Source organism: Condylostylus longicornis, unplaced genomic scaffold (genome assembly GCF_029603195.1).
Source record: "Condylostylus longicornis isolate FDR11 unplaced genomic scaffold, ASM2960319v2 ptg000160l, whole genome shotgun sequence".
NCBI lineage: Eukaryota > Metazoa > Arthropoda > Insecta > Diptera > Dolichopodidae > Condylostylus > Condylostylus longicornis.
The window spans coordinates 1,072,964-1,097,754 of NW_026578128.1; the positions used below are offsets into that span (position 1 = coordinate 1,072,964).

The following is a 24,791-nucleotide window of genomic DNA, read 5'->3' on the forward strand; positions in this document are numbered from 1 at the left end:
TTTTATGTAAATAAATATCACCCATAGTATAAAAATGTAAATTAAATAACTAATATGAAATTTATAAGTATTTTAATAAATATATTTTTCAATATTAAAATTATATTATAATAATTATTATAAATAAGAGATTCAAAATTAACATACTTATTATTTTATGTTAATTTATAATTATTATAGCAATATAAATAGCAAATTTAATATATTTTAAATTGAATTTAGCACATAATTTGCATATAAATTTTATTGAAGTAATAAAATATGGGCACGAAATTCTATATAAAATACATAGACCTATATTTATTATGTATTTTTTGTATATGTGTTTGTTGACAGTCAGATGACACAAATATTTATGATTTAAATATAATAATTAGCACATTTTACCGCTAAATTTGTTTTTTTTTTAATATAAATTTATATAAATAATTTATAAATTATTTTCCTATTAGAGTTTAATTTTAAAATCTAATGTTAACAAACTTATTTACACACTTGTTTTTTTTTAATAATAATTACTTATTATTTATTGATTTTTTAAATCATAAAAATTTAATAAATATTTTTTTTTTTCATATATAATTTTCTTTTAACAACGCACAATTATTGCTCTTAATTTTCACTAATTTTTCTTAATATTTAAAACATTATAAATTAATTAAATAAATTTAAAAATTAAATTTTTTTAATAAGGAACTCTAAATACTCGTACTTATTTATATTTAATTTAAAAACAAAAAATTAAAACGATGATGGCCCCTATTAGAATTATTTTTGACAAGATTTATTTGTTACTGAATTTAATGCCATTCACACGGATTGTCTATATTTAACTAAAGTCTTATCAAAATTTTATATTGTTAACGAGACAGAAATTAAAAAAAAAAACTTCTAAATTTGTATGTGTGTATATCAGAGGATTCTCTTCTACAAAAAAAAAATAATAATAATTTGTATATTCTCTCGTTTTATTATGAATATACGAGTAGTATTCTCTGTCAATCTTTATTTTATTTTTTTCTTTATTTATTTGTAATAATTATGATCTTTTTTAGCAGTACAATTTACAAAACAAAAATGGAGAGTGAAATTGAGAATTGTATTATGGGTATTTATACTATAAGTAAGTACTTCTGAACTTTCGTTCCGAATTATATTGAAAATCTGAAAAAAGTAAAAATGAGAGTTGTATCTGAAAATTTTAGGGTTTATTAATTATACAACAAAAATAGAATTAATTTCTATCATAAATCCACCTCGACAAAGAATTCGATGTAAGTTCCGAAACTTTCTAATATAATTTCCTTACTGTACGTCATTTAAATCTCATTAAAATTCATTATTTTTTTATAAATAACCATAATTGAATAGTTAATTTTTTTTTACGTGAAAATTAGGTATGTAAATAAGAATCTAATGTTTTGAGTCATTCCGCTTGAAGTCGTAATTCTTCGGTCACGAAAACAATGTTAAGCGAGGGATTACTGTATTTATGCAAATATTTTAAATAATTTAGTATCCACATTAAGTAGAACAGAATTAAATATTTTAGGTTTACTATAGTAATTATGGCTTCACAAGAATATCAATTTGCTTATATTGAGTCAAATTTGAATTGCTTACACTGAAAATTTTTGACTTATTAAAATTTATAAAATCTGTTTCATTCTATGCAAATGTTAAAAATAAAATGAGTTGTTCTCATATATAGAGGGTGGTGGTGATTTTAACATGGGATTTATGTTAAACTTTTGAAATATTTATATTGGGCATAAAAAGCAAAAAGTCATAAAATATGACAGAAATTTTAATTTAAATTTAAAAAATAATCAAATTAATTTTATAGAAATTAATTAAATTGTATTTTAAATTAATTTTTAAATATATTATTTGATTTCCCCAATAATCGTTCCTAACGCAAACACTCAGAAATTGAATAAACCTTAAAAAAAACTGTTAACATTATTTCAAACGAATTTCCAAAAATATTATACCAATTCATAGGTAAGATAAGTAAATTTTTTTTTTTCCCTGCATAAATTAAATTTTTATTACACACGTTTTTATTCTTAAAAATTCATAGAATCAATTGAATTAAATAAATATTTTTAGAAAATTGTATTTTCAAGAGAGTTTAATAAAATCTATTGCATAAATAACAGGAATTTAAAAATGAAATTTTCAGAAAAAATTCCAATTTTCAAATGTTTCTATTTTATTTAATTTTTCATTTGTTTTTTGTTTTTACATATAATAAATTTAATGAATTATTATCATTTTTAAATTAAATTTTTTAATTTTTTTAATATAACAGGTGAATAAGTTAGTAACAAAATTTTAGTTGACTAAAACGGAATTTCAAAATTATTCTCATTAACAGATGTTTTCCACTTTCAGATTATTTTATTCAAAAATGTGAACTCTTCGAACTTAGCTATAAAAGTTTTTTATTTCTAAACAGAGGTGGCGAATTATAATTGCTTTAGTTTACCTGGAAACAAATTAAAAAATTCAGTACTTTTAAATCATAAAAATACTTTACTTATAAGATGAGAAAATAGTTTTCTGAAAGAGACTCCATTTCTCTTAATTTTAGGTGAGTAAATTTTACGCCGAATTTATTATTCTGTTTTACTTAAACTATCACAACACAAGTTAGTCGTTGTTCGGACAACTCGGATTTCAAACAGGGAACGAATAGAGAAAATTTAGAAATCGTGTTGAAGAAAAAGATGATGGTTTATGAAAACTAGTATTCTGAACTGATTATTTTTGCCACAATAATATAAAATTCATGATTGCGAACTTAAAGATATTTACTAAAAAATTGAACTTCGAACTAATGTCCTAAATCCATTTTTAAAATATAAATATACCTACATACATAAATTGAAATATAAATAAAGTTAGCGTAATGGGAATTAAACTTTTACAAATATGTACATAAATGTGAACATATGTGCATATTTATGTATACTCTAACTATGCACGTATATTATAAAATTAATTGTGATGAAAAATATCAGCTGTCAATTAAAAGATTATGATTAGAAAAATAAATAATGAAATTTTTTTTTTTATTGTTAAAAATATGCAATAAGGAAGATAGAATTTCAAGATTACAATATTATTATTAAAATGTCATTTTCATTATTGTAAATGGTTCGAGTGCCCATATACGTTGAGAATTACAATATATTTTGTTTAATTAATAATGAGTAAGTAAATAATAGAAAAAAATATGGAGTACACTGTAATACATATGGAAAAATTGATATATAAGTGCATAAACAATGTTGTTATACATAACCTTATATACATTAAAGTTCTCATAATTTGTATGCATGTATTTGTACATATGCACAAGTTTAATTGTTCGATCACATGATTTTAATTTTTATTTAGTAAAAAAAAAACTCATCATTTTTTGTCCTTAATTAGTTTTTACTTATTATTATTTATATTTTTATGTTGTATATGAGAATATTAATTGTATACTCATACGAATCAATTTTTACTCACTCTTTTTTGTTTATATTATAACAGGGTTGTCACTGTTTGTTTTACACACAACAGGGTTGAACGAAATTTAAAATAATAAGAGAATTTGATAAAAGAAGTGAAAATGAATGGAACGCATGGAAAAAAATTAAAATAAGGGTCATATTATAAATTAATTTACGAAAAATGAGTCAGCAATAGCAATTACAAAATATATAGACTCTGTTTGACTTATTTGGGTGAAAATGGCAACACTATGTATGAATAATTTGTTTTAACACTTTATGAGTTCTTTTTTCCTGTATACGGCGTACATGAACTTTCTTTACTATAATTAATGTTATACTTACAAATTGTACTTTGAAATTATTAATTTGGACGTTAATCTAAAATTTTTTTTCACCCTATAAATTTAATATGCCACCATTATAATCTACCTAGTAATAATTTGAAATTTACTTATTAGCATTCCAGTAATATTTTGGCAAGAATAATTTTCTTTCTTACAGTTTAATACAACTACGTACATATGTACATACGTACAGATATATTCGTAATTATGCCTACATTTCAGTAATCTTATTAACAATTAAATCATGATATGTATTTGCTATAAGTCACCTGTGACATTTAAAATTGCCTAAAAATATCATAATAATTTAATTAAATTGTTGTTCATTTGGTTTTAATATTTTTTTTTTTACGTGATTGTTCTTCATCCTACAAATTTAAACAATTTTCAATTCTAGTGGGATTTTCTTTTTCAATTTTGTGCGTTTTTATGAATGAAAAAAAAAATTTTTTTTTTATTTTTTTTTTCTGTTTTGCGAGAAAAGTGTTAACAGGTGTTTCTGATACAATTCACATAATAACATAAAATTGAAAAGAAAATTTTTTATTTTCATATACAAAATTTTTAAATTGTTAATTTCTATTTTTAGAGAAAAATATAAAATAAAAAAAAAAAAAAACATTTTAGAAAAATATTTTGCAATTCTTATCTCTTATGACTTTTAATATCAGATATATTTTAAATACATAATACTTTTATGACTACATATTTGATCAGAATCTAGCTGATGAAAAATAATCGGTATTGATGAAAGAACCCCAAGGTGTATGCATTGTCTCCAAAAACCACGTGCTCATTCTAGCGGAACTGCTGTCTACCGGCCCTTCAAAGTTGCTCGAATTTATCAGGAGCATGGGTTTCGGGGGGTGTTGTAGGTCTTTGTCCCGCACCTAATTGGCGGTCAAAATAGATTTATATTTTCTGATCGCGGTGCACTGTTACCCCTTCTTTATAATCTACAATCTATAATCTATACAACTGTTTCCAAATAATGAACAGTTATTTAAAAAAAAATTTTAAAATTCTTGCTTATTTATTTTATTTTTACGTAAGCGATGTTACCAAACGTACAAAACTATTAAAGGTTCAATTGAAGAAAAAAAAACGATATCTGATTAATGAAATTTGAATTGGAGCATGTTAATAATTAAAATTAAAAATATAAATTTCTTGGTATTTCTGTGATTTTCTGAAAAAATATTTCTAAAAATTTTATCATATTAAATTAATAATAGTTTATTCATAGTGAAAAATGAAACAAAAATTGCTAAACGTAAGATTAGTTATAGTTTAAATTTCTTATACAGAATTTAGAAAACAAATGCTTGGAATTAAATAATAAAAAAATAAATAAAACGAACTTAATATAAGTATGTAGGATTCTAAAACTTAAATTGCATTTATTTTTAAGTATAAATGAGTACAATATTGCGCTCTTATAAATCTAGAATAGAATACAAAAAGAATTTGAAGAGATCATAACCTAAAAAAATTCTTAAAACATCTAATGACATTTGAATATTTGTGATACTTAAGTATGACAATAAAAATCTAAGAGCATTTTAAGATGACGTTAGTATAAAATTTTTTCTTTTCATTGTTTATTTTTAGTAGTTAACATTGAATATTTTTTATTTAAAATACACGTTGTATTGTTAAAATTTTTTTAAAAATAAAAAAAAAGGTATTTAATTTTTTTTTTTTTTGTACAAATTTTTAAAATATTTTTTAATAGTGTTTTTTTTCTTTTTACTAGTAGTTTTATTATTTATTTGGCGAACATAACAATGTCAGATGGCAGCATGCCAATTTGTTAGCTTTTTTCTATTTGTATAGATTTAGTATGGTGGTTTTTTGTATTTTCTATTTTTATTTTTTTGTTATATGAAATTTATCTTCAAACTTGTTTAGAAATAGTATATTTAAATAATCACTTGTTTAGTCTAGACCATAGACTTTTAGACTATGTACTTATTATTATAAAATGTAGCAAAAATTGTATTAATTAAAAGTAAAAGGACAATATGAATTGTATGTGCTTGCAAACAATTTTCAAAACTAATAATAAGTACAACAAAAGTTAATTAAATTGCATTTGTCTACACTTACATTTGAACCAAAAAATAATTGTGATCTAACAAATAAATATAAGTAGTCTGATTAGCAAGAACTATACATTTTATATCAAAAAATATTTAATTAGTATGCATAAATATTCGAAATATTCGAGCAATAATTATACATTGTACATATTAGTTATTATGTATTTCAATAAGTAATTCGTCGGGAAATTTCAACAAAAACTGTTATCTACCATTATAGAAAAAATAACAAATTTTATAATGTCAATATCCAACGGCGCCATAATACCATGTCTTTCTTAATTGTTATTTTTAAAATGGAATTTAAAAAAAAAAAACACAAAAAAATGCCGTAGAAAATGCCAGAAATGATTGACTTCTTAACCGGATAACAAACGTGTTGACAGGTATTGGTGGGTGGTACATACATACATATATGTGTGTATTTGATGCATTCTTATAATAAATATTAATTGTATATGTATCAATGTGAATTTAATTATTTTTAGCATTTAATAGAATTAAACTCAATCAATTCGATATTAATCCATTAAAGAAATAGTATACCAAGAATTTATATTCATGTGTATATACATAAGTACATAATATTAAATTTATATACAAGAAGTTAGATTAAGTTACTTCTAAATTGAATTATTATAATTGTTGTATAGATTAAAAGAACTTTAATTTATTGAAATTTTCACTCTTACCTATGGAAATTATACAATTAAATTAGAATTTAATTTAGTACTAGATTATTAGTAATTATAGTCAAAACTGTAAAATATACTTACTGACATTATAATATTTTCATAATGAAAATGTGCTGCCTATACGAAATCTATTTTTTACGTTTATATATTGTATACACATAGGCGTAATTCGTATACTAGGTGTACGTATACAAATTTGCTTATATATGAATTAAACAGAAGAAACACAATAAAATTCAATTCTTTATCAAGTTCATTAATTTTTGCAATTACTTTGATATACGCTATTCGCATATTTCGTACTGTTATACGTATACAAATTAGTATACATATTATATGAACATTAGTTTAATAAATTAATTAAATAAAATTGGAAAATTGTACAAATATTTTCAATAATTTCTTTATACAAAATATTCACAATTAAATTTAAAAACAATATTGTATTACTCATAAAATATTCATAAGTCATGTAATAACAATGTATTTTCACATACATATACTTAGTTACATAAAGTTCGTATGCAATGCTATATATATATATGAATATGTTAGTTTACTTAGTTATTCAATGAAATTTCCTTTTATGATAATTTTATGTATATACAAACATATATATAGGTATATACTGTGCAATACAATATTAAATGACGAATATAAAAGTGTGTAAACGGAAATAAATAAGAATACATATTGAATTATCCTTGCATATTTTCTATTCTCATTACTATATAGCTAAAATGTAAATAACTTATTTACAAAAAAATATTGTCATAAGTATGCATATGTATTATGTATATGGTATATAAGCGAGAGTAGATAAAATACAGAAAAAAAAATTATATTGTATGTATATATGTATTGTATGTATATACAAAATCAATATAAAAGATTATCCTTAAAATATTTACAAAAATTATTATTAAAATCAAAGTGATTATTTGCTTATCCTTGAACAGATTTGTATACATTAAGAAAATTCAGTTTAAATAAGAAATAATTTACGTAATGTAGAACATAAATATGCAAAACACTTTTTTGAAGAATTCTGCAAGCGCAGAAAACTTTTAGTTAGCTTCTTCTACCGCGGCAAAACATATAGTTGAGCATGGAACTGACAAAATAGCCGTTAAAATTAAAGGTTATCTATAAGACACATTTTTTTTCAAATTTTTGATATAGTTTTTTTTTCTAGACGAGATCTTGTAGGAGCTTAAAATTTTAGAAGCTTTCAGGTACTAATTAATAATTTATTGTATAAAAAAATTTTCTTGCAGTTCTACCTTCCCAAGTTATCGCCTCTCGAAATCTATAAAATTTGAATCTTAGGCGGCTTATATTTCTATTCAGAATTCAGAAGCTATTCAGAATTTTTATAAGCTATTCCAAATTTCTATAAAAGAGGAAAACGGTAAACGCCATACCATCAAAAAGTCTAATTATTTATCTAACTTACTTAACTGTCGAATTCGACTATTATGTTGACGCTTCCTTTAATTTTTTTCTTTTGTTCATCCCAAATGTATGCAATAAATTGATATATTTTGACACATATACTTATACATATATATGAAAAAAAGTATGTTAAATAATGTCGTAGATTGTGATTATCTATGTAGCTGTTTATTTCATTGAAAATGTAAGAAGTTGTAGTTTTTTTAATACAACGGTTAGATCTTTTAAAATTTGATGTCATGTATTACAAATCTTAATAGGTACAAAAGTAAAAAAGTACTTTCTTAAAATGTGTTTGAGAGAATTTAAAATTCAATTTGATTGCAAAACCATTTTAAATAATTTTCTTCCAATACTATAATAATTTATTGATAAATTTTTTTGTTAATTGATTTTTTTGCCCCCATTCGAAAACTAATTTCTAAATTAAGTACAGGTGTTTTATATATTAAATAATCTATTGCTTAACAATAAAATTTTATTATAATTTTTATTTAAGAAGATATTTAAACCAAAAATATTGAATTAAATTAATATTTAAGTACCTACTATTCTTTAGCTGGGTATTAATTTAAAAATCCTAGAGGCAACATACATACATATATATTTTATTAAGTTAATTAATAAAAAAGATAATAAAGTTTGTTCGAAACTCCAATTAATATAACTTTTTCATTTTCTCTTCTTTAAACTTTTTTCTTAATTGAAAAAAGATAGCAAATTTATCGTCTATTTTTTGTAATAAAAGTTTTATTGTAATAAAAAAAAATTCGTTTTTTATACTAATATTGTATAAAGGTAGTAGGTACATGGGTACCTATGTAAGTATGTAATTCTCTTTTCAATATTTTTATGTAATACACAAATACCACAGTTACAAGCATTATTTAAATTGAATTTAATTGTTGGAATTACTCACTATGAACAGTAATCCCCGAATAATTTCAACTCACTACTAATAACGTTTCCTTTTCAATTTCATATTAATATAGAGCAATTTTAAATTTTATGTACAATATATTATTATAACCAGGTGCGTTTTTCTACTCAACTAATTAACTTGCTTCAATGATTTTTGTAAATCCAATTAAACGAAATTAAAGAATTTACCAGTCATCGAATAACTGAAATAAAATAAAACCGAAAAACAAGCAAAAATTTACGAAAATTTTTAAATAAAAGCCAAAATATTTTAACTATGGTTTATAATATTATAGTGTAGAGTTGCGATTACAAAACTTTTGAATTATTTTGTCAATTCATTACATTTTATAGGCGATTTAGAATTTACCTGTTATATACAGTCGGTATTATACAATTAAATGAGATTCTTTAAAAATTTTGATTGAATTTCCCGCCTTAATTGTGTTATTAATTTTGTGCTAAAACGATTAACCGGAGATTACTGTATTCATTGATTTTTTCTAAATTTAATCAACTTGTATAAAAAATAAATATTAAAAGCTTTTCAAAGCACTTTAATCTGATAAATAATGTGTGTACACTTGATATTATTCTTTTTAGCATAGAAAAAAGATCAGATTTCCATTTTTCTAAGTATTCATTCATATGTGTAGACAGCCCCGGATTTATCATACATGCAAAGTATGCATTTGCAATGGGCGATAAAAAATAGGGGCGCCATTGAAAACTTAAAAAACCCCTAAATTTAAAAAAAAAAATTTTCACCCAAAAAAAAGGATTCCAAGTTTTTTTTTATACATCAAATTATAGCGAAATTAACTTAATAAAATCTACCTACATGCAAACATAATATTTTGTTCCTACACATATTTTCTATTTGCACCATATAACAAAAAATGTTCATAGAATTAAAATTACTCATACATTCCTTTACTCTACACTACTCTTTCATTCTTATTTTTTATGTACTGTATATGCCTATAAACACAGAATATTATTTCACACAGCTGTATACATTCAAACGTTCATATATATAAGTGAAATCGTCTCATATAATATACATACATATATAGAAGCAATGTACGCAACAAATAAAAATATTCAAAAATACACATGTACACATAATTTATATTGTCTAATATGAATAAGATCAACACTCATGCGTACACATATAATTATCTCATAAAGCAAAATTTTTATTTTGCTGAGATTGCTCCCTATCAACACTCGCTCGTACACATATAATTATATCACAAAGCAATGTTTTTATTATGCTTAGTGGCTACACTCGTTCGTACACATTATATTTAAATTGTTTCATACATGCAAAATTTTATTTTTGCTTAGTTGGCGCCCACTCACCAAACAAACAAACACATTATTATAATGTATTACTTTTCTGTATACTATTGCATTAGTAAACAACAAGAACAAAACAAAAAAAACACAAATTAAGAATGAGAATAGAAAGAAATTAGAAAAAGAGAATGAGAGCAATATTCTTAAATGATGGAAAGCATAGCTTGATATTGAGATTGTGTATACCAATATTTTGTTTTTGTTTAACAACAAAAAATTTTGAATGAATTTTAAAATTACATGATCGTTATGAATTTCTACTACTATGTTCTGCTTTCGTTTTTGAAAAAACTGTTATCAATCACAGAATTAAATTTTAATTGATAAAATCTACTACTTATATTGAATTGAAAAAATGTTGTTTAATAATCAAGTGAATGTTAAGAATTTTTATGCTGAATTGATGTAGTGTAAGTCATGCAAAAAATAAGAGTAAAATGAAATGGCGCATAATTTGCTTCACACATTTATCTCCAAAATTAAAACAGTTAAGCAAAACGACATTCTGAAATTTCAAAACCACGAGCCTATAAATACCAGTAAATGCATTTATTTTAATAGAATCTAAAAAATATAATGAACAGTATAAAAGCTTATAGCTATGTACATGAAAAGCTTAGTTTTTAAGTCACAAATTTTAGAACGAAACTTTAATTTTCCTTAAATTTTTGAATGCAAGTCGAAACTTTTTTTATACGCTGCTTCATTTCTCAGGCGATTTGTGAAATAAAAAGCCAAATTTTACGAATAAAAATAAAAATAATTATAAAAATAAAAATAAAATTACGAATAAAAATAAAAATAATTTTTTACTTTTTTTCATATTCAAATAAGCTGTGAAAAAGTTCATTTGATATAATTTTCATAGAACCTTTTACAATAAGTTTCACTTACGTCAAAAAGTAAATTTTTTGGTTGTTAAAATCAAAAAATCAAGTTTAAGTGATTGATATAAATCTGATCATAACTTCATAAAAAAACGTACAGTTAAATAAATTACCTTGTTTTTGAATTTATAAAACAAAAAATTGAAAGTTTAGTTCCAGACTTTAATTCTATAATTCAGCACAATAAGGTTACAAGAAACTGCTTTATGATGCACAATGTGCAATGCCTATTAAATTTTGTTCACAGTAATAAAATAGGTGAAAAGGTTGAAGGGGGGGGGGGGGGGGCGCACTTTTTAGGAACCGCTTAGGGCGACGAATACATCAGAACCGCGCCTGTGTGTAGAATGTGTATGGATATACATATTGTTATATATGTATGTTATAATATTTATATTATGAATAAACGCTTCATTATACGCTACATTAACAAAAAAATTAGTTGAAATTTTTTTTTTCTACATATGTTTTCAAAATTTGTTTTAAATAAATAAATTTTTGTATACGAGTATAAGTACTCGTTTATTATTAAAAATAAAATGACGACACAAACGCTTATTATAAATCGTAGTATACGCAGTTACTATTGAACGTCAAAAAAAAAATTCAAGTTCAATGCTGTTATCAGAAAAATAATCGAGAAAATATCAAAAAAAAAAAATAAACGAATATGGCAATTCTGTAATTGTTATGTATACATTTGTATGTATGTATATGTATGTATATATATACATATAGATAAGTATCTTGTATTATGTCATTAAAAAACAGAAAAGGTCAAGGACGTGAAAAAAAAGAAGGTTAAGGCGATTATCATTGAGAAAAAGTTGATTTTTGCTGGTATTTTTTTTTTCTTTTTTTTTCTTCTTGTTCTTTATGTTTTCCAGAAAAAAAATTAAGTCATAATAAGTTTTAGTATTGAAAAATATAATAAGTTGAAAAACAGTTAAGTACATACACCTACATATATATACGTATTTATTTATAAGTATGAATGATTGTATGTGGGCAGTAGATTTCGTTATTATAATCGTTTGCTTTTATCGTAAACGGATATATTAAGCATGGGCTTTTTAAAACAAGTAGGTATCTATTAAATAGGTTCATTTTATTAGTAACATGTATTGTACTTTATAGTTATATACAACTATAGATAATATCCGAAATAAATACGCATAAAAAATATAAAATATGTACGTATGTTTAAAATTTTATAATACGTAACGTATGTATACTTGCCCTATAGTAGAAGATGAATGACAAAATTGAAGTACTTAACTATTCAATTTATTATCGACTTTATAATTTCGATAGTATTTTTATTATTTGTAAATGTTAAAATAAGCTTGATCAACTAATCAATATATAAGAACAATACTTTTTATATCATAATATTTATAGTTTACATATGTGTTGTTTGGCCAATTAAAGTGATTCGATAGCAATTACCGATATTTTATTTTACTCCGTCGTGGCCGCTTAGCCTCATGTGAAGCTTTCTTTTCCGAGCATTTGGAATTTTAAGAGCCAGTTATTTTTTTTGATATAAATCTCCTATTTTCCCAAAAACTGTAACCGGTAAAAAAAAGCAGTCCCAATCTAGTTCATTACTTCCCAATGGCGTGTAACCCATTTATGTACCATGAATAATGTATTTGAAAAATTATTTTCGTCATATTTTTTCGCCACTTTCACATCTTTACTTATGCTTACACCCTAATAATGATATCTGTATATATACATACTCGTTCCAATTTATAGAATACTCGTTCTACTCTATAAATTTCAATAATAGTTAAATTATTTTGTTTGATTTGATTCTTATGATTTTTTTGCAGAATATATGAGGTAAATTTCAAAAATTCAAATTATAATTTAAATATTTTTAATTATAATATAAAAACAATACTTTTCTTTTTAATTAAATAATTTTGAATAGTTGACCACCTTAAACTGGTCAGTAGTATATTAACTTAAAATCATAAATGATTATGTATATTTATACAATACAGACATATCAACATATTCTAAAATAGTAAATAAGTAAGTTATAAAACGATGATTACAATAAATAATTTTTGTGTATTTATTTTTATAACTTGAAATGATTTATTTTATTGTATAAATTCAGCAAGTTATCAAAACAAAGATAACAATTGAATTAATGACTATTGATTATAGTAAGTAAGCAATATATTATTATTGGGTTATTGAATTGTTATTTAATCAATCCATTATTAAATCTATACAACATCTGTACTTATATGTAATATTGAGTTACAGTAGGAAAATAAAGAAAAGAATTGTAAAATTTAATTAAAAAAAAAATATTTTTTTTTTAATTAAATTGCAAAGTTTTAGTTCATTTTGATATTTTAGTTGTACGAGTATGTACACTATAATTCTACTATGTAGCTGAAAGTGTACTATACGATTACAAAATAGGATATTGAAATAAAAAAATAAATAAGCAATAGCTGAATAGTTTAATTATATTTAGAAATTTAAATAATACGGTTAGTTTTATAAATTTACGATATTAAATAATATAAATTTTAGTTAACAGATATTTCAATATGTAAAATATATATTTTAATTGTAATTAAATTGCGTTAAATTGAAAATTTAATTAAATTATTAAGTTTTATTGATTGAATACGTATATATTATACATACATATATTTTAACATACTTAAATATTTTAATTGACAAACGACAATTTCACGAATATTTCATGGATAAAGTATTTAATGCATATGTGATTGAATTAGACAACAAAGGAGAAATCCTAGTTAAAAATTATTAAATTAATTCTTAATAAATACGCTACAATTAATAAATCAATTAATATTGGACTAGTCTTACGCAATATTATTAGAATTTTAAAAGTATTGTACCTAAAAACAATTCCAATATTATAAATTAAATATTCTAAATAATGTAAATATTTTGAGAAGTTTTTATAGTCTTGAGGCTCCAAAATGAATAAATTGAAAATTTTAAATTAGAAAGTCAAATTTCATACGCAAATCATTTACGATCTTATAAGAAATTCAAAATTTATTAACTTGTGGCATCTCTTTTAAAACGTGCAACTATAATAACAATAACATTGAATTGAGCCCAAACATTTTTCATTTTATTTCCAGCAATAACGTGCTAAAAATATTGTATATTAAACGCTAAAATATATTATTCACCTTTAATGTAGCAATAAACGTTATACATTTATTGTATAAATTTTTTTTCTACTACTTATGTACGTACTCGTGATGAGGAACCTGAAAAACTTGACTTCCTTACCTGAAATCGAACGATAATTTAAATGCTTTCTGCGACAAAAATTCCCAAAAGCAAAAAAAAAACACAAAAGACAAAAAAAAAAAAATTTTGCCAAAATGAATTCAAAATTGAAAAAAAAACTTGGGTTACCTAAAACTGCTTTAATTTATTTTTTACCTTAAATAAATTTTAACGAATATTTCAATAACAAAAGTTTGCAATTAATTTTAATTTTCTAAAAGAAAAAAAAAACCACGTGATGATATAATTTTTTGTGAAATTTAGAGTTAATCTAAGGTCTTAACTAACGTAAGGAAGATTATGAATGAAAATTTTGAGAGAATTAAAAATAAACTATGTATATGATTAATTTTAGTGGAAACCTAATTCCATTTCGAGTAAAAATGAAATATTTCTCCGTTTGGTTTTAGGGTATAGCCAAAAATTCGGTTAATTAAGTATTAGCTAAGATAAAATATTTATTTTCTTATCCGACAAAATTAGTTTCAATTCCAATTACTGAAAATATCATTGCTTTGGGAATAAGAAGAGTTTTGAAAATGCAAAATGGACTTAAGTCAACTTCCAAACAAACTTTTTATATAATTATAAGAAAACAAAAATATTTCAAAAAATCACAGATAATTTCATTCCATCCCCACTTACTTCTGTGAGTAATTAATAAAATTCAATTTTAATTAAAAATTTTAATTAAAATAAAATTAAATAATTTTATGGAATATGCACAAATATATTAGTAAATACGATATTTAAGTATATGAGTAAACATTTTTCAAATTAAAAATTTTTAACAAAGTCTTAAATAAATATTAAAATACAATATGTAGAATAAAATATGTTAGTGCTTAGGTACTGCAGCACTAACATAAAATATAAAGCATCAGAACAATTAATTTTCATTCTCGAAACACTTCAATAATGTTGACAATAAAACAGTTATTGTTATATTCTAAATAACTTATAAGTAAATAATAAAGTATTGCTTATAAAATCCAATTTTATATCAAATTTAACTATTTGTGTTGAGAAGGTGAGTAAAATACTTTAACTTTAAGTAGTTATCAGTTATCATATAACAAATTTGTAATATATTGTAAGTAGTATTTAAATTCATTATAGGAAAACAATATTTCGAATATGTGTGATTCACAAGGAAATTCCCCAATTCATGTTGGCTGTCTTAAAAAAATTTTTATTTTAAAATCTGTATTGCAGAAAAAATCCAAATCAATTTTCAATTAAGTAAATATATATTTTGTTTTCATTATTATACTTAATGCCTGAAATATATTTTAAATTGAAAATATTAAATATTAAACATATTATAAATATAAAGAAGATGAATAGATTTATTTTTATTTCTGTAAATATTTTTTTTTAAATACTTACTTCCTACCTACATATAGGTATCACCATATTCACTATATATTTATGTATATGTTTAAATAATATTGAAATACAGAAAAATTTCAAAATCCTTAAAAAAAATTTCATTTTAATTTGAAAATTTTTATTTTTAGATTTTATTTATTGTTTTTTTTTTCTCCTAGCATAAAATTTTATAAATTTTGAATGAAAAATTGTGGCCAAATATATTTTTTTTTTAATTACTTATAAGTATAAACAAAATACTTATTTTTTTTTTTCTATTTTACTATTTTTTTTTTAATTATGAATTTTCAAATTATTATACGTATTTATTCTATTAATAATAATTTAAATTTAATATGAAATAATGATTTTTTTTTTCATTTCTCATAAAATGATCAATTAGATGACCTTCCTATTAAAATTATAAATGAGTCTTTAAATGAAAAAAATTTATTTTGAATTGATACACATTTAAATATTATGCGCATCTAAAAATAATTTGGCAAAAAAAAAATTATTTTTAAAATAAGAAAAAAAAAATTATTTTTAATTAAGCACTTGTTGCGTACTTTACTTATACTTGCTAAAAACAAAAAATAATTTAATTAATAAGTGTAATATTTGATAAATTAAAATAAATAATTAAGTATATATGATTTGTGTATATATGTAAAACTTTTTGGTAAATAAAATATGGAATGTTATTTTTAATAACACTTATATTTTAATGCTAACTTTAAATGAGTGCTGTAAGGCAATTTGAAAATAACGTTCATACAATATATAAATTTAGGTTAATATAACAGTTTGTCTCAAATGGCGCCTTAAAATTTAATATAATCAAATCGTAATTAATCTTATTTACTTAAGTATTTATTAACTGAAATAATAATAAATACTTAATAATTACTTACTTATTAAATGAAATTTTAAAACTGTTATAATTAATAATTTTAGATTTTTTACTATTATCTTATAATTTTAAATTTATAGTTGCACCAAAAAATGCATAGAAAACAAAAAGTGCCTATACTAAAATATTAAAAATATTTTAATGTTATCTTCAAATATAAATAAAATAATACAACCAAATTACACAAATAATTACTAAAACGTTGTATTTTAAAAGTTTATACATAAGTAAGTAGTTAAGTTTCATTCCATTTTAATAAAAATTGATTAGATAAATTTAGAAAATTTCTAATACTTAATGAAAATAAATATAAGTGAATGCAATATGTACGTGTACAAATATTTTTGATAATAATTTTAAAACTATAATATTTTATACTGAAGAATTTAGACTTCAATCATTTATTTCTATCATAATTAATTCTTTAATGTGTGCTTACTTAATTATATTTATACTCTGAACTTATTAGAATATCCAATAATATATTTTTAAGACAAGAAATAAGCGAATTCTGGGGCTGTTTTTAAATAAGTAAGTGAATTAATTTAAACAAGTATTTAACACTTTATCGACCGGTAGCCTATTTATAAGCTTTTCGATTTCTTACGTTCATCGACCGGCTTTTCGATTGCCAGAGATTATTGACCGGTAGTCTATTAATCGGGTTTTAGTTATCGACGGTTTTTGTCAGTGGGTTGCTCTTTTTATAACTTTTTATAACAAAAGGAATAAGCACAACACAATGCATAGTGAAAATTTAGCCGGTATTGGGAGTAAATTCGGGCGCGACTTAACCGATACTTACTGAGTGGCAGCCTCAACCAAAACCGGTCGATAAAATAAAAATTAAAAAATAAAATGTTAAAATAAAAATTACAAAACGAAAAAGAAATTGTACCGGTATTTAATTTTTATTTTTTATTAATAATCAGATTTTATTATTTAAATTTAAATTTTAGCAAAATTTTTTAAACATTTGCATTTCATTTGAAATAAAGTACTTAGTTACAAATTGGCGTGAGTAATTGTAATTGATGTTAATTTAAATTGACAATTCAAATAATAATTTCATTTTTTACGTACAATAACAAACTATTAATAAACTATTTTCACATTTCATAAAACTATTTGCATTTACGTATATTTATTATGGATATTTCAATTTCATGAATTTATTTAAATATTTAATATTATATGAATCATCAAAAATACTTAATTATAAACGTTATTTTCAAATTATTCCTTTATTTTCTAATTTATTATAAAGAAATCATCCACTTCTAAATAAAATATGAATGTGTATATAAGTATATGCTTACACCTGTAAAAAGAAATGAAATCATCAAAGATTAAGCAATTCAAAAATAAAATGAGAAAAAGAAAATGGAAAAAATATTTATGTTATGTGTACAAGACAACAAAAAAAAAATGAAATACTTATCCCTTACCATCAATTTTAACAGAAACAATGAATTTAAAAAAAGAAAAATGGAATGGTAATCATGATACAAGGAAATAATATACCGAAAGATTTGCTTTTTGTAAGTAATCAATTTCATTTAGAAAAAAAGGAAAAGATAGAAAACTATTTCACATTTCATGACGTAATGTTGCGGTAGGAATTAAAAGAAAACTATTTAAGTATTAAAATTAGAGTATGATAAAGTTGAAATATTGGAAAATTTTTATTTTAAAAAACTTGTTAAGTCTTTTAAAAACATTTATTTTTAAGAAATTTCAATTGTAATATTCATAATCAATACAAAATTTCGTGAATAAATACTAAGTAGATCTTTTAAATTAAATTAAGACTTGAAAATTATCATAAATATTCTAAATATTAAATTTCCTTGATGTTCAACAATTAATAAATTTAGTATCTAGCTTCTTATTTAAAAGAGAAAATGCCTAAGAATTAAAAAAAAAAATTATTAAATTAAGTATAAATTTAATAATACTAGTTACTAAATAAAAGTTTATAAAGATATTTAAGAATCATCGGCACAAAAAATTTTCTTATTGAAAAATCTCCCGCGTAAATAATCTTTATATTAATTAGGCATATAGATTCTATGATTCATTGTCTCTTTAATTTTAAATAACTAAATACTTAAGTAGTGACTCAATTTTTAAAAAATTTGAAATGAAAATAATAAGGTGTGAAATACGAAATCAGTATAACAGAATAGTAATATTTTATAATGCCTAGTATGTTAAGTAGTCATTTTACTTATCTAAAATTCAATTCTTGTACTCTCAACTAATCTGTAATAATTTGTAATTTATATAAGTACGCATACCTAGTATACTTACATTTCAGCCTTGACTATTATTATGCAAGACAGGAAATAAACTTTCATTTTCATTCGTAAGTATTTTTTAATACATATTATTATTGAATTTAGAAAATCAATTCCAATAGTACAGACAAAAAGATATTAATACTAAAAATAAGTAAGCAAAGTATAATTGTTTGTAAGTAGTTTAATTATATGTTTATTTTCTTTCGGTATTTTATTTCCGCGCACCAGAAAATAAAATTTTCATTGTGTACCTACTAACAATGAAATGTTTTTATAAAATTTATCAGCTGTTTGTCTACACAATTTTATTCATATTTTCTTCTTTAATTCTATTTTACTTGCAAAAAAAAAAGATGCATGTTAAATATATTATGTGTAAGTGAGTTGATATATATATATACTTAACTATGTAATAAAGAAATGCTGATGTCCATTAAGTACTTATAATACATTTAATGCCAAAAACATAAAAATTTCTTAAATGTTTCTAGGTCAGTAGTGGGTACTGTAATGGATGTATTTTGTTTACCTATCTTTTCTACGGTAAAATATAAAAATTAAAGTATGTATTTTAATGAAAATGTTTAATGTGTTTTAAAAATAACATGTAAATGTAAAAAAAAATATAATTGAATTGCTTAATAAAATTAATTACAATGAATAAGTAAAGTTTATGCTTAATTTATAAATTCAGTTCCTACATGTGTAAATAAATATAAAAAAAAATTAGATAGAAAATTTTGTGTTTATTTTCAAATTGTATTTAATATATCTCTACCTAAATATATATATATATATATACCTACTTAGCCTATATGGATATCTACCTACTTAAAAATAATTAATTGCATTTGAATTCACTCACTATTATTTAAAATTATTTATTTATATATAGTTATAAATATATTTTTGTACTAAAATTTAAAAACAAAAAAAAAATTTCTAAATTTATATACCGCTTTTCAATATTCTGTTTTGTATAAATATATATATATATATATATTTACTTATATAAATTATTATTAAACTGTGACTTTGAACTTACCGATGGCAATGGAATTGTGACACATCCAATGCTCCGATTATATAAATTTCTTATTGTTCTATGTAGATATTAAATACAAAATAGGTATGTTGATATATAATAGATGATGTATTGTATGTATGCATAAAAAAAAATTTCAATTTTTTTTTTATTTTATCCTTGAGTGCTTCAGTATTACAGTTTTAGAATTTCTTCTTAAATATTTCTTAAATTTACCTTTTAAATTTACTCTTCCTTCTAAAAAATTTTTTTGTTATATAGATTTATAATTTAAATTAATCCAATTTAATATTTTGTATATTTGTATATATTATTTATAAATTTATTATTGAAAGACTTGCTACAAAATTTATTTCAAAAAATTTTCTTAATGGCATCTACTTTTTTTTTTTTTTTTGCAATGAAATTTTTTTCAAATTTTTTTTCCTACTAAACCTTCTTTGAAACTACACAATTTTTCTTTTTCTAGACAAAATTGATTATTTTTCTTTTTTATATAAAAAATATTTACAAAATTTTTCTTATATATTATTATTTTTCAAAATTGATTTCAACTTATTCACTAAATAATTAATTATATTTTTTTAAAAAATAATTATTTTATTTAAATAACAAAACAAAAAAATAAATTTTCACGACCATCCGAAACTACACAAGAGAAGAAAAGAAATTCTTTCCTTTATGTTTGGTTTTTATTTTACAAAAAAAAAAAAAAGTTGTGCTATTCATATGTTTTTGACATATTCCAATTAGATAAAAGGTTTATTGGGTTTTTAAATCTATATTTTGTTTTTGTTTTATTGATTTAGAAATAAGTGAAGAATAAGTTCTTTTAAGTGATTGTGGCGCTATCATGCGATTTATGTCAATAATTATTTTACGAAAAAAAATTAAGTTACCTGTTTACATGCTATTTTTTATTCGGCATTATTTTAGTTTACTAATTAATTGAAATTTTTTTGCAAGATTCATTTGAAAAATTACACTTTCAGAAATAGTTTATTAGTAAAAAACGTGTATTCGAAATTATAGTCAAAATAAAATTTAAAGCTTCTTCACGAGACACAGATTTTAATTTTAAGTCAGTCATATTATGAAAAAATAATGATGGTAGTATGTCATTTTATTATTAAAAAATTAATAATATAAAAGACATTAAGCTTACAATTTTAAATTAATTTTTTAAATTAAAGAATCTATGGAATTTTAATAAATTGTCATTACATAAATATATGTCTTACATAAAATAGGAATGTCAAAAAACATTTGTATCAAATTTGTAATTTATATTTAAATTAAAACTAAATTACCACTACTTCATAATAGATGGCACAACAAGAAATTATTCAAAAATTCATGTTATTTCTGTTTTTAAAAAATTTCGAAATGGACATAGTTTTTTCAAAAATTAAATTTTTAAAAATTTTTCATACGTCAATTTTTTAATAGGTTCACTTAATGTCATTATTCATTAATTATGCTTTCAAACAAGTAAATTAAAAAAAAATGAATTTTAAAAAAGAAAAATCACTAAAATTATTAAGTGAAAGTGTTCATGTAATTTGAAATTTAAATGTTTTCTTTTTTAATAATATTACATTGTATTTGATTTTATAGAAAGAATATGAAATTTTCCAGAATATTCTAGTTCAAATTGATATTGCATTAAATCAAGGAAATGCAATTGCAAAACTTTTGCAAGACTATACTTTGAAATCATCTGAACATAAGATTGCCGACGTGTGCGTAATTATTTAGCTATGATTTTAATATTAAATTGAGGATATTCATATTACAAACCCACATATTTGCTTCTAATTGAAAGTTTTACAAAACATGCAATGTATAAAATTAAATATTTAAATTATTGTAGAAATAATTGTACCATCTAAATGCATTGATTGAAAATAAGCTTTCATTTAAGGTTTCTCAAATATTGAAAATAAGTTATTTAATAAAATTATTTTTGAAATAGCAAAAAAAAAAATTTAAATTTTGCAGGCAAACTGAATCGAAGTTGAATGCACTGAATCACGCTGTTCTTTACAAACCAAATGGTGGAGATATAATTGAATTTATTTATGAGACAGGTGAAGCAATAAGAACAGAACACCAAAGTCAAGGTTATATTGTATATTTAATTGATGAAACCAAGAAAAAACTTTTTATATGTCCTGAAAACGTAAATAAGTTCTTTTCAAAGCGATTTGCTTTTAACATTGGTATGATTTTAAAATTAATGAAAGATTTTTTAAATTTATTATAATTTATTTCTATTTGGAATCTGGAATATGTCCCCAGATCTCGACAGGACGACAGCAACACATGTTTATAGAGAGAAAAAGCCTCTAAATCTATCAACATTTAAATGTGATATAAGATTTCCTAATTTTCAAAAAATTCCAGAAATTAGTCCAACAAACATAGCAGCTTTTCCAATGACTGATTTCGAAAATAACACAATTGGAGTTTTTGAAATATTTCGTAATGATTGTGTTTCATATGACGAAGTATAATAAGCCTACATATATGCATTTAATCCTTTTTAGATTAATGCTAAAAGTGGCAACATTGACACACATACTTATGTTTTTTTTGTAGAATGAATTTCAAAAATTTCAATTTTTGTCAAAATGGATAGCTGAAGGAATGCAACGAAATAAGGAAGCTGTAATATATAAAAGATTTAACAAAATCATTGAAACATTAATGAAAAGTTTTAACGACGATATTGAGAAAGGATTTTGTAAGAATGATGATAAATTTTTAAGTAAACTTTTGGTAAGAGCACCTTGATCTTCAAAAATAAAGATTTCAAGTTGTAGCCATTCTAATTTTACTTTACCGGTACTATTTGAATTGGAACCGGAAAAAATTATCAATTCTATCAACTTTCTGGAATTTTTTTTATAATTAACAGCTTTTAGCGAAACTAACTTTAGATGCAGAAAGTGCGACAATATTTTTGAAAAATAATGATAATGAATTGTATAAAAAAATAAGTACCGAAAATTTAAATTATTTAGGCTCTTCCAAACAGAAACTGAGGTTCGAAATTTTAAGGATTAATTTTATTATTTTAAAATTTCAATTTTTAAAATTATATTTTTAGGCTAGAGAAAGAACTTCAATTAGCAAAACTTGCTGTGGATTCAAAGGCTATAACAAATTATATTGATGTTTTTAATGAACCAAGGTTTAATATTGAAATTGATTTAGAAATTGGTAAAATTATCCGAACGGCTCTTGGCACTGTTATTAAGGAAAATCAATCAAATAATTCATTGGGAGTAATTCAAATTTTGAATAAAATTCATGGTGATATTTTTACAAGTACTGACAATGATTTTATTCGAGTATTTAATGAATATTCCTGTTTATGGTTTCGATATAATGCGATTTTTCAGAAATTATTCAAACAGGTTTTGAATTCAATAGTTTATCAACTCAACCAAACAAAATTAATTGCTTTTTTTTTTAGAAAATTTTGAATGATATTCTTAAGGATTTAATTTATAGGCAATGGTCAACTCCCATAAAGTTGGATGAACAATTTGCTTTTATTGAGAAAATCAATATACCAAGTGAATTTTTAAGGTAAAATATTTTAGAATATCAAAACAACATTTTATAAAAATTATGATTTTTTAAATTTTAGCTTCGAATTTTATCCATTTCCCAATTATAATACTGAAATAACAAAATTTACTTATTATATAATGTTAACAATGTGCAAAGAAAATTTATTAATTAATCATGAATCATTATATAACTTTGTAAATGCTGTAAAGAAATGTTATTTGGATTCAGAATTTACGAATTTCAAAAATACATTTATTGCAATACATTTTGTATTTGTATTTGTTAAGAAATATGAAGCAGAATATTCTTCTTTGTTATTTACAAATAATGAGGTAAAATTCATTGAAAATCACATGTTAAAAATTTTGTCCCTTGCAATGATTGTATACCGTTTCACGATCTTTTTTTTTTTTTGAAATTTTATTTTAGAAATTGGCTTTAATGATATCATTACTTTGTTTTCAAATAGATTGTGATGGCAAATTAATATTATATATTTCGCGCAAACGAAAATATTTACTAGATTTATATGAAAATTTTCCAATAGAACGACATCAAATTTGGTTAACTAAATTATTATTGAAGGTAAAGTTATCACGCAACATAATCTATCATAATAATAACTATAAAATCTCGGATCTCATTAGATTTCCGGGCTATTAAACAATTTGCCGAAAAAAGACCAGGATGAAATTTATAAAATGATTGAAGAAAATATTTTAAATTTAAATATACAACGACAAATACTATTATCAAATAAACTTTTTAATATAATTAAAGAAAAAGTATTTGATGAAAATATTATCGAACATGGACTTTTACTCAGAAATTTGATAATGCGATATGCTACGTATGCATTTAGTATTAAAAAAATTCCAATTGCAACAAAAATTTATAAAGATCTTCAGAATCAAATTAAGAGAGAAATGATGTGTGGAGATGATACAAATTTAGAATCTGTTGAAAAAAATTCCGCAGAAGTTGCTAATTTATTGATGA

The 24,791-nt window shown here is 22.1% G+C and overlaps 1 protein-coding gene across 7 annotated transcripts in view; it reads right to left on the bottom strand.

Moving 5' to 3' along the window:
• The window catches only part of LOC129616039 (kinase D-interacting substrate of 220 kDa), a 68,158-nt gene extending 47,308 nt beyond the window's left edge, over positions 1-20,850 (bottom strand). For 5 of the 7 annotated variants that reach the window (XM_055531478.1, XM_055531479.1, XM_055531476.1 and 2 more), the window contains exon 1: positions 20,211-20,850. The gene's annotated coding sequence lies outside the window, so the exon portion shown is untranslated. The remainder of the gene's footprint in view (positions 1-20,210) is intronic. The other 2 variants (XM_055531482.1, XM_055531475.1) reach the window with 1 other exon arrangement.
• Positions 20,851-24,791: the final 3,941 nt, after the last annotated feature.